An 11,676-nucleotide genomic window follows, 5' to 3' on the forward strand; every position below is an offset into this window, starting at 1 on the left:
AAGCAGTTATAATTTTTTTTATAAATAAGGAGACGAAAACTGCACATAGTAGATGTGGTCTCTCCAAGGCCCTGTGCAGCTGCAGTAAAACATCTCGACTTTTAAATCCCATTCCTCTTCCATTTACCTCCCTATTCACTTGCTGCACCTGCAGACTAACTTTGTGTGATTCATGTACCAGGACACCCAGATCCCTCTGTGCTGCTGAGTTCTGTAATCTCACTCCATTTAAATAGTATACTGCTTGTCTATTCTTCCTGCCCAAGTGAACAAGTTCAGGGCCCGGATTTTTAGGATGGCAGGGTTTCTCTTCCCACCATCTGTAGAGTTGATGGGGAACACATCCCGCTCATACTGCCTGCCTCACAGTGATAATAACGCTCCAGTCCCGCCTCAGAGAGCTGCCGGCCAATCTGATAGTCTCTGCAGTGCCGGAAGCTGCAGTAGACAGGGGCTGGGGCTAGTCCTCAGAGCCAAGGTCCCAGGGGTCCAGGATCAGGTAGGTTTTGGGGGGTCTCGGGGTGGGGAGCGTAGTTAAGGCTGAGGCAGATGAACAGAGTGGGGGTTGGGGTGTCGGTACAGAGGCTGGATGGGGAAGGAGGACCTGTAGAGACCATATATTACTTTGGGGGGGAGGGGGGGTGGGGGGGGGGGTGCAGGGGGGAGAGAGGGTGGGGGGGGGGGGGGGGGGGGGGGTGGGGGTCACCTGATGTTAAAAGTGGCAAGTAATATATGTCCCCGTCAATCAACATCCTGCTCAAGGCTTTATTCCAGTTTATTTCAGGTCTTCCCCCGGCCCAGAAAATTGAGGCTGGGTGGAAAGCGGCCCTTAAGTGGTCAATAATTGGCCATTTAAGGGCCTCAGTTGGGGTAAGGGCAGGTTGGCCTCGCCCATCCTAGTGTAAAATTGTGGAGAGCTCGGGGCAGGCGGGAACCCAGCGGGAAGAGCGTTTGAGAAATTTTACGCTCAACACCACCTACAAACACGCCATCAGGAAAGGTCAAACTCTGCCCCATGTTTACTTCCATGAAGCAGTCCATATCCAAATGCAGCAAGACCTGGACAATATCCAGGCTCGGGGCTGACAATGGCAAGTAACATTCACGCCACACAAGTGTCAGGCAATGACCATCTCCAGCAAGAGAGAATCCAACCATCGCCCCTTGATGTTCAATGGCATTACCATCACTGAATCCTCCACTATCAACATCCTGGGGGGTATCATTGACCAGAAACTGAACTGCACTAGCCAAATAAAGACTGCGGCTACAAGAGCAGGTCAAAGGCTGGGAATCCTGTAGCAAGTAACTCACCTCCTGACTCCCCAAAGCCTGTCCACCATCTACAAGGCACAAGTCAGGAGTGTGATGGAATACTCTCCACTTGCCTGGATGAGTGCAGCTCCCGCAACACTCAACAAGCTCGACACCGTCCAGGACAAAGCAGCCCCGCTTGACTGGTACACCATCCACAAACATTCACTCTCTCCACCACCGACACACAGTAGTAGCATCTACAAGATGCACTGCAGTAACTCACCAAGGCTCCTTAGACAGCACCTTAAAACCCACGACTACTGCCATCTAGAAGGACAAGGGCAGCAGATAGATGGGAACACCACCACCTGGAAGTTCACCTCCAAGTCACTCACCATCCTGACTTGGAAATATATCTCCGTTCCTTCACTGTCGCTGGGTCAAAATCCTGGAACTCCCTTCCTAACAGCAGTGTGTGTGTACTTACACCACATGGACTGCAGTGGTTCAAGAAGGGTCTCACCACCACCTTCTCAAGGGCAATTAGGAATGGGCAATAAGTGTTGGTCTAGCCAGCAACACCCACATCATACGAATGAATAAAAGAAAACAATCTGCCAAATTTTTGCTCACGCACTTAACCTGTCCATATCCCTTTGCAGACTCTACCTCTTCTTAACTTTCCTACCTGCCTTGGTGTCATCAGCAAATTGAGCTACCATACATTCACTCCCTTCATCCAAGACATTTCTATAAATTGTCAATTGTTGAGGACCCAGCACTGACCCCTGTGGCATTTCACTAGTTACATCTTGCCAACCTGAAAAAGACCCATTTTACCCTACTCTGTGCTTCCTGTTAGCCAACCAAACCTTTACCCATGCTAATATGTTACCCCCTACACCATGAGCTCTTCTTACCTTGTGTAGTAACCTTTGGTGTGGCATCTTATCAAATGCCTTTTGGAAATCCAAGTACACCACATCTACTCGTTCACCTTTATCTACCTTGAATGTTACTACGTCAAAAGCACTAACAAATTAATTAAACATGATTTCCCTGTCACAAAGCCATGCTGGCTCTGCCTGATTAAGTCGTAATTTTCTAAGTATCCTGCTATAATCTCCTTAACAATGGATTCTAGCACTTTGCCTGTGACAGATGTTAGGCTAACTGGCCTGTAGTTTCCTGCTTTCTGCTCCCTCCTTTCTTGAATTAAGGTGTTACGTTAGCTATTTTCCATCTGTTGGGATATCTCCAGAATCTAAGGGACTTTGGAAGATTATAACCAATGCATCTGCTGTCTGCGCTACCAATTCCCTGGGGGCCTTTAGGTCTATTAGTTTTGGGGGAAAGCTCGCACCCTTTCCCTGGTGATGATGATTGGAAGTGTGGTGGAAGCAGGTTCAATCAAGGCATTCAAAAGGATATTAGATTGATTATTTGAATAGAAACAATGTGCAGGGGCAAAGGGAAAAGGCAGACACTAGTTCACAGTGGTCACTTGGAGACCCAGTGCAGGCATGATAGGCCAAATGGCCTCCTTCTGTACCGTTAAGATCCCATGATTCTGTGATCTCTCCCTTTCACCTCTTGATTTGTAAGAACGTCTGGGAAGTTTTCTAAGTCCTCTACTGTGAAGACAGACAAAATACCGGTTCAATATCTCTGCCATTTTTTTGTTTTCCAATAGCAATTCCTCAGGTTCACTCTCTAGAGGATCAACACCAGCTTTAGTTACTCTTTTCCTATTAAAATATTTGTAGAACTATCTGTTTTTATGTTACTAGCCAGCTTTATCCCATGCTCTGCTTTCTGCCTTTTTATTAATTCTTCAGTCATTCTTTGCTGGTTCTTAAAATGCCTGCCCAATCCTCTGACCTACTACTAACTTTTGCAAATGTGAACAATGTTTCTTTCAATTTAATACTATCTTTAATTTCTTTATTTAGCCATGGATGATGCATCTTCTCAAAGAGTCGTTCTTTCATACTGGGATAAATCTTTTCTGAGTGTTATTAAATATCTCCTTAAAAGTCTGTCACTGCAACTCTACTGTGCTACCTTTTAATCAGCTTTCCAAGTTCAGCTTAGCCAGCTCTGCTCTCACACTCTCATAGTTACTTTTATTTAGGTTTAAAACACTAGTCTTGGACCCACACTTCTCACTTTCAAACTGAACATGAAATTCTATCATATAGTAATCACTTTCACCTACAGGCTCCTTTACCATGAGCTTCTGAATAATCCTGTCTCGTTGCACATCCCCAGGTCTAGAATAGCCTGCTCCCTGGTTGGCTCTAAGAAATTGTCCCGAGAGGCACTGGCAATAATCTTCCAATGTTCCCTGGATTCGGGGGAGGTGCTGGAGAACTGCAGAATTGCGAACATTACGCCCTTGCTCAAAAAAGGTTGTAAAGATCTGCCCTGCAATTACCGACTGGTTAGTTTAACTTCGGTGGTGGGGAAACTTCTAGAAACAATTATTTGGGATAGAATTAATAGTCATATGGAAAAATGTGGATTGATTCAGAAGAGTCAGCATGGATTTGTTAAAGGAAAATCGTATCTAACTAACTTGCTGGAATTTTTTGAAGAGGTAACAGAGATGGGTGATGAGGGCAAGGCCATTGATGTGGTGTACATAGACTTCCAAAAGGTGTGCAATACAGTGCCACACAACAGACTTGTGAGGAAAGTTATAGGTCATGGAATAAAAGGCACAGTAGCTATGTGGACACAAAATTGGCTGAGGATAAGAAACAGAGAGTAATGGTTAATGGGTATTTTTTGGGCTGTAGGAAGGTTTGTAGTGGAGTTCCCCAGGGGTCAGTATTGGGACCCTTGCTTTTCCTGATATATATGAATGATCTAGGTCTTGGTGTTCAGGGGACAATTTCAAAGTTTGCAAACGACACAAACTGTAAGAATTGTAAACTGTGATGAGGACAGTGTAGAGCTTCAAAAGGACATTGACACATTGATGGAGAGGGCAGATGGTGGCAGATGAGGATCAATGTGGAGAAGTGTGAGGTGAGACACTTTGGTACCTAGAACATGGAGAGACAGTGTAAAATAAAGGATACTATTCCAAAGGGTGTGTAGGAGCAGAAAGACCTGGGTGTATATCCATTAAGTCATTAAAGGTGGCAGGACAGGTAGAGAGAGTTGTTTCTAAAGCATACAGTATTCTAGGCTTCATTAATAGGGGCATAATGTACAAGAGCAGGGAGGTTGTGATGAACTTATATAAGAAACTAGTTAGACCTCAGCTGGAGTATTGTGTACAGTTCTGGGAGCCACACTGTAGGAAGAATGTGAACACATTGGAGAGAGTGCAGGAGAGGTTTACAAGAATGGTTCCAGGGATGAGAAACTTCAGTTATGAGGAAAGATTGGAGAAGTTGGGACTGTTTTCCTTGGAGAAGAGAATGCTAAGAGAAGACTTGATAGAAGTTTTTAAAACATGAGGGGTCTGGACAGAGTGGAATGGGAGAAACTGTTCCCGCTCAAACAGATCGAGAACCAGAGGGAACAGTTTTAAAGTGTTCTGCAAAAGGAGCAAATGCGAGGTGAGAAAAAGCTTTTCCACACAGCGAGTAGTTACGGTTTGGAATGCGCTGTGTGGAAGTGTGGTGGAGGCAGGTTCAATTGAGGCCTTCAAGAAGGCTTTAGATGAATATTTAAATAGAATCAATGTGCAGGGTTGCAGGGAAAAGGCAGGGGATAGGCACTAAGTTAAAATGCTCAAAGCATTTTATGCTCAAATGCAGACACGATGGGCCAAATGGCTTCCTTCTGTAACAATTCTGTGATTCTGTGAAACACTGTATGAACACATTTTACAGGCTACCCTCACCCATCTGATTTTCTCAATCTACATGTAGATTAAAGTCACCACCTATGACTATCGCAGTACCTTTCTTCCACATCCAATTTATTTCTTCCTGTATGCTCTGCCTGACAGTGTAACTACTGCTAGGGGGCCTATAAACTACTCCCACAAGTGACATCTTACTTTTACTATTTCTTATCTCTATCTAAAATGATTCAACATCTTGCTCTTTCAAGCTAAGGTCTTCTCTTAGTACTGAACTAATGCCATCCTTAATTAACAGAGCTACCCCATCACCTTTTCCTTAGCTTCCTGTCGTCTCAATATGTCAAATACCATTCAACATTCAGGTCTCAGCCTTGGTCACCTTTCTATCATGTCTACCTGGAGTGCTGCTTTGGGCTGCAGTACAGTGCTTAAGTTGGAGTTTGGTGACTGAGGGAGTTCTGTGAGGAGGGAAGGAGGTGATCCTTTGAGGACCGTGAGTATGGTCGGGTAAGTATTTACTACTTTTATCGCTTATATTTTTTAAGGTCTTATTTTGTGGTTCATCGTTTATAAGGGCTATATTCTGTAACACGAGGAGCAGGGAAGAAGGGCCCGAGAGTAATTGATATTATTTGATGTTAAGTATCTCCAAAAGGTTTAATTTAATTTAAAGAGGTAAGTCATGGTACAAGGGCTCAAAGCCGTGGTGTTCTCCTCCTGTTCTATGTGGGAAGCCGGGAACATTTCCAGTGCCCGGGGCCAGAACGTGTGCGGGAAGTGTCTCCAGCTGCAGCTCCTGGAAGTCCGCGTTTCTGAGCTGGAGCGGCAGCTGGGGACACTGTGGAGCATCCACGAGGTGGAGAGTATCGTGGATAGCATGTATAGAGAGGTGGTCACACCGCAGGCTAAGAGTCCACAGGCAGGAAGGGAATAGGTGACCACCTGGCAGAGCAAGAGGACTAGGCAGGCAGTGTAGGAATCTCCTGTGGCTAATCCCCTGCAAAACAGATATACCACTTTGGATACTGTTGAGGGAATGGCCTCTCAGGAGAAAGCAGCAACAGCCAAATTCATTGTACCACGGTTGGATCTGCTGCACAGGGGAGGAGTAAATAGTGTGGGAATGCAATAGTTATAGGGGATTCAATTGTAAGGGGAATAGACAGGCGTTTCTATGGCTGTAAATGAGACTCCAGGATGGTGTGTTGCCTCCCTGGTGCAAGGGTCAAGGATGTCTCAGAGCGGCTAAAGGACATTCTGAAGGGGGAGGGGGAACAGCCAGTGGTGGTGGTGCACATTGGTACAACCGACATAGGTAAAAGAAGGGATGAAGTCCTAAAATCAGAATATAGGGAGTTAGGAAGTAAGTTGAAAAGTAGGACCTCAAAGGTAGTGATCTCAAGATTACTACTAATGCCACGTGCTAGTCAGAGTAGAAATAGCAGGATATATCGGATGAAGAGATGGTGTGAGGGGGAGGGTTTCAGATTCCTGGGACATTGGGACCGGTTCTGGGGGAGGTGGGGCCAGTACACATTGGACGGGTTACACCTGGGCAGGACTGGGACTGATGTCCTAGGGGGAATATTTGCTAGAGTGTTTGGGGAGGGTTTAAACTAAAATGGCAGGGGGATGGGAACCTATGCAAGGAGTCAGAGGAGGGGGAATCAAGGACAAGGACAAAAGACAGAAAGGGGAATAAGAAAAGTGGTAGGCAGAGAAATCAAGGGCAAGAATCAAACGGCCTCAGTGAAAAATAGTGGGAACGGGACTAGTAAAGTTAAAAAGACAAGCCTTAAGGCTTTGTGCCTTAACACAAGGAGCATTCCCAATAAAGTGGATGAATTAACCGCGCAAATAGATGTAAACGGACAGGATATAGTCAGGATTACGGAGACAAGCTGCAGGGTGACCAGGGCTGGGAACTGAACATCCAGAGGGATTCAGTAGGAAGGACAGACAAAAAGGAAAAGGCGGTGGAGTTCCATTGCTGGTTAAAGAGAAAATTAACGCAATAGTGAGGAAAGATATTAGCTCCGACGATGTGGAATGTGTTTGGGAAGAGCTGAGAAACACTAAGGGGCAAAAAACATTAGTGGGGGTTGTATATAGACCCCCAAACTGTAGTGATGTTGGGAATGGCATTAAACAGAAAATTAGAGACGCATGAAATAAAGGAACATCTGTAATTATGGGTGACTTTAATCTGCATATAGATTGGGAAAATCAAATTAGTAACAATAGCGTACAGGAGGAATTCCTGGAGTGTATACAGGATGTTTTTCTGGACCAATATGTTGAGGAACCAACTAGAGAACAGGCCATCCTCGACTGGGTATTGTGTAATGAGAAAGGAATAATTGACAATCTAGTTGTGCGAGGCCCCTTGGGGATGAGCGACCATAATATGATAGAATTCTTCATCAGGATGGAGAGTGACGTAATTGATTCTGAGACTTGGGTCCTGAATCTTAATAAAGGAAACTACGATGGTATGAGGTGCGAGTTGGCTATGATGGATTGGGAAACGTTACTTAAAGGGATGACAGTGGATAGGCAATGGCAAACATTCAAAGAGCACATGGATGAACTGCAACAATTGTTTCTTCCTGTCTGGCGCAAAAGTAAAACAGGAAAAGTGGCCAAACCATGGCTTACAAGGGAAATTAGAGATAGTATTAGATCCAACAAAGAGGCATAAAAATTGGACAGAAAAAACAACAGACCTGAGGATTGGGAGCAGTTTAGAATTCAGCAAAGGAGGACCAAGGGATTGATTAAGAAGGGGAAAATAGAGTACGAGAGTGAGCTTACAGGGAACATAAAAACTGACTGTAAAAGTTTCTATAGATATGGGAAGAGAAAAAGATTGGTGAAGTCAAATGTAGGTCCCTTACAGTCAGAAACAAGGGAATTTATAATGGGGAACAAAGGAATGGCTGACCAACTAAATACATTCAAACTAAATCTTCACAAAGGAGGACACTAATAACATACCAGAAATGTTGGGGAACACAGGGTTTAGTGAGAGGGGGGAACTGAATGAAATCAGTATTAGTAGGGAAATGGTGTTGGAGAAAATGATGGGATTGAAGGCTGATAAATCCCCAGGGCCTGATAATCTACATCCCAGAATACTTAAGGAAGTGGCCCTAGAAATAGTGGATGCATTGGTGGTCATCTTCTGAGATTCGACAGGCTCTGGAACAGTTCCTGGAACAGATTGGAGGGTAGCTAATGTAACCCCACTATTTAAAAAGGGAGGTAGAGAGAAAACAGGAAATTATAGTCAGCCTGACGTCGGTAGCGGGAAAAATTCTAGAGTCCATTGTAAAATAATAGCTGAGCACTTGGAATACAGTGTGAGAATCAGACAGAGTCAACATGGATTTATGAAAGGGAAATCATGCTTGACAAATCTACTGGAATATTTCGAGGATGTAACTAGTAGAGTTGATGAGGGGGAGCCAGTGGATGTGGTTTATTTGGACTTTCAGAAGGCTTTCGACAAAGTCCCGCATAAGAGATTAGCGTGTAAAATTAAAACACATGGGATTGGGGTTAGTGTATTGAGATGGATAGAAAACTGGTTGGCAGACAGGAAACAAAGAGTAGGAATAAATGGGTCTTTTTCCAAATGGCAGGCAGTGACTAGTGGGGTACCGCAGGGATCGGTGCTGGGACCCCAGCTATTCACAATATATATTAATGATTTAATTGAGGAAACTAAATGTAATATCTCCAGATTTGTAGATGACACAAAGCTGGGTGGGAGGGTGAGCTGTGAGGAGGATGCAGAGATGCTTCAGTGTGATTTGGACAAGCTGTGTGAGTGGGCAAATGCATGGCAGATGCAGTAAAATGTGGATAAATGTGAGGTTATTCACTTTGGTAGCAAAAACAGGAAGGCAGATTATTATCCAAATGGCTATTGAGAGACTGGAATGTGCAACGAGACCTGGGTGTCCTCGTACACCAGTCACTGAAGGTAAACATGCAGGTGCAGCAGGCAGTATGTTGGCTTCATAGCCAGAGGATTCGAGTACAGGAACAGGGATGTCTTGCTGCAATTGTACAGGGCCTTGGCGAGACCACACCTGGAATATTGTGTGCAGTTTTGGTCTCCTTACCTGAGGAAGGATATCCTTGCTATAGAGGGAGTGCAGCGAAGGTTTACCCGACTGATTCCTGGGATGGTGGGACTGCCATATGAGGAGAGATTCAGTCGATTAGGATTATATTTGCTGGAGTTCAGAAGAATGAGGGGGATCTCATAGAAACCTATAAAATTCTAACAGGACTAGACAGGGTAGATGCAGGAAGGATGTTCCCGATGGTGGGGAAGTCCAGAACCAGGGGTCACAGTCTGAGGATACGGGGTAGACCATTTAGGACTGAGATGAGGAGAAATTTCTTCATCCAGAGAGTGGTGAGCCTGTGGAATTCGCTACCACAGAAAGTAGTTGAGGTCAAAACATTGTATGTTTTCAAGAAGGAGTTAGATATAGCTCTTGGGGTGAAAAGGATCAAAGGATATGGGGAGAAAGTGGGAGCAGGTTATTGAGTTGGATGATCAGCCATGATCATAATGAATGGTGGAGCAGGCTCGAAGGGCCGAATGGCCTACTATTGCTCCTAGTTTCTATGTTTCTATGTCTCTGTAATGCCTATCAGGTCAGATATATTCACCTCTATCTATGCTAACAATTCATCCCTTTTGTTACAAATACTATGTACATTCAGATGCAGGGCCTTAAACTCTGTTTCTAGATAGAGCAGATGAATGTGGAGTTGGGGAGTTGATGCAAGTATACAGTCCCAAACAATGCAGTCTGTTTAATCACCCCAACCACCATCTTAAACATTCCCTCTATCTTAAATATTCCCTCCACCAATAGTGCAGTAAGGCAGCACTGTGTACCACCCACAAGATACACTGCAACAACTCACCAAGGCTCATCGACAGCATCTTCCAAATCTGCCACCTCTATCACCTAGAAGGACAAGGGCATAGACGCATGGGAAGACCAGCACACCTGCAAGGTCCTTTCCATGCTACTCACCATTCTGACTTGTAACTATATTGTTCCTTCAAAGTCCCAAACCTCTCTCCCCAACAGCATTGTGGGTGTACCTATACCACACAGACTGCAGCAGTTCAAGAAGGGGCTCGCCAAATGACCCCTGACCAGAGTTCTACTCCTGACCACTTACCAGAACTCTACTCCTGACATCTGACCCTGGGCTGGGCTGTATTTCTGACCCCTGTTCTGGATTCCCGAACACACGTGCCATCATAAGCACCCCCCGTACCCTCCATCTCTAGCCCCTCCCCGCAATGGACATCTGAACCTGGGCTGCATTCTCACTACTAATGCTCCACTGTGCACTAAGGTGAAAGCAGCAAGCTTGACAGGTATCTGGAGTGGGGCAGAGGCAGGAGCTTGGCAGGTATCTGGAGTGGGGCAGGGGCAGGAGCTTGACAGGTATCTGGAGTGGGGCAGGGGCAGGAGCTTGGCAGGTATCTGGAGTGGGGCAGGGGCAGGAGCTTGGCAAGTATCTGGAGTGGGGCAGGGGCAGGAGCTTGGCAGGTATCTGGAGTGGGGCAGGGGCAGGAGCTTGGCAGGTATCTGGAGTGGGGCAGGGGCAGGAGCTTGGCAGTTGAGGAGATATGGGCATCAGAGTAGATAAGATGTGCACCTACCTGTATCCAAGACACACAGTATACAAGAGATCAGCAAACATACGTAGCACTTCATTTCAATGAACAGAAAAGCAACAGTAAGCCGCGTTTGGTATTTCTGCGCTACGGATACAAACAAATGAAATGAAAATTACACCAGGCAGCATCTCTGAAACAGCAAAATTTATCAGACTCAAACCGAAATGAAAGTGCGTAAATATGTGATGAACATCAGGAACAGAAAATTGCTTCAGTACCTCTGTATTTTACTAAGCTAAAGATGAGGATGTAGAAAATTGCAGTAAAGGACATCACTGTACTGGCCAAAGCAATGGCAGAGGCAACAAGGATCCGTTTATAGACAAACTGTACTCCTGAAACAAAGATCTGCGGTAAATTTATTTTGTTACAATCCTTTAGGGACCAATAACTTTTGCTGTAACGTAGGTTAAATTTGAAATCTCAGGTATTTACTAAGAGAATAAAGCCACAAGATTCCACAGTTTTAAACAAACAGAAGAATTTTTACTATACAAGAGTCAACAGAGCAAACAGTCAATACCATCTATCTTAGGCTCTAACATCCAGAATTAAGATGATGTAAACATGAATTAACAGGCAAATGGTGGTTGAAACCAAACAACAAACTGCACCAGATGGCAGACACAGCCAAGACAGATCCCACAAATTTCTCAGCAACCCACCCAGATGTCAGTGATCACTGTGAATCACAAAAACCCTTCAAACTCTTGCCTTCATCACGAGGGATTTAAACTCCTCTCTTTCGAGTGATTAGCCTCTGATTTCCTTTCAACAGTAATTCCAATTTAGCCTGGAGGTCCTCCTGCTTCTTTTGCCTGTAAATAGTTGTCAGGCAACAGGACTCAAACTGAGAATGTCCCCATTGACTGCT

This window comes from Cetorhinus maximus, chromosome 21 (genome assembly GCF_964194155.1).
Source record: "Cetorhinus maximus chromosome 21, sCetMax3.hap1.1, whole genome shotgun sequence".
Classification (NCBI taxonomy): domain Eukaryota; kingdom Metazoa; phylum Chordata; class Chondrichthyes; order Lamniformes; family Cetorhinidae; genus Cetorhinus; species Cetorhinus maximus.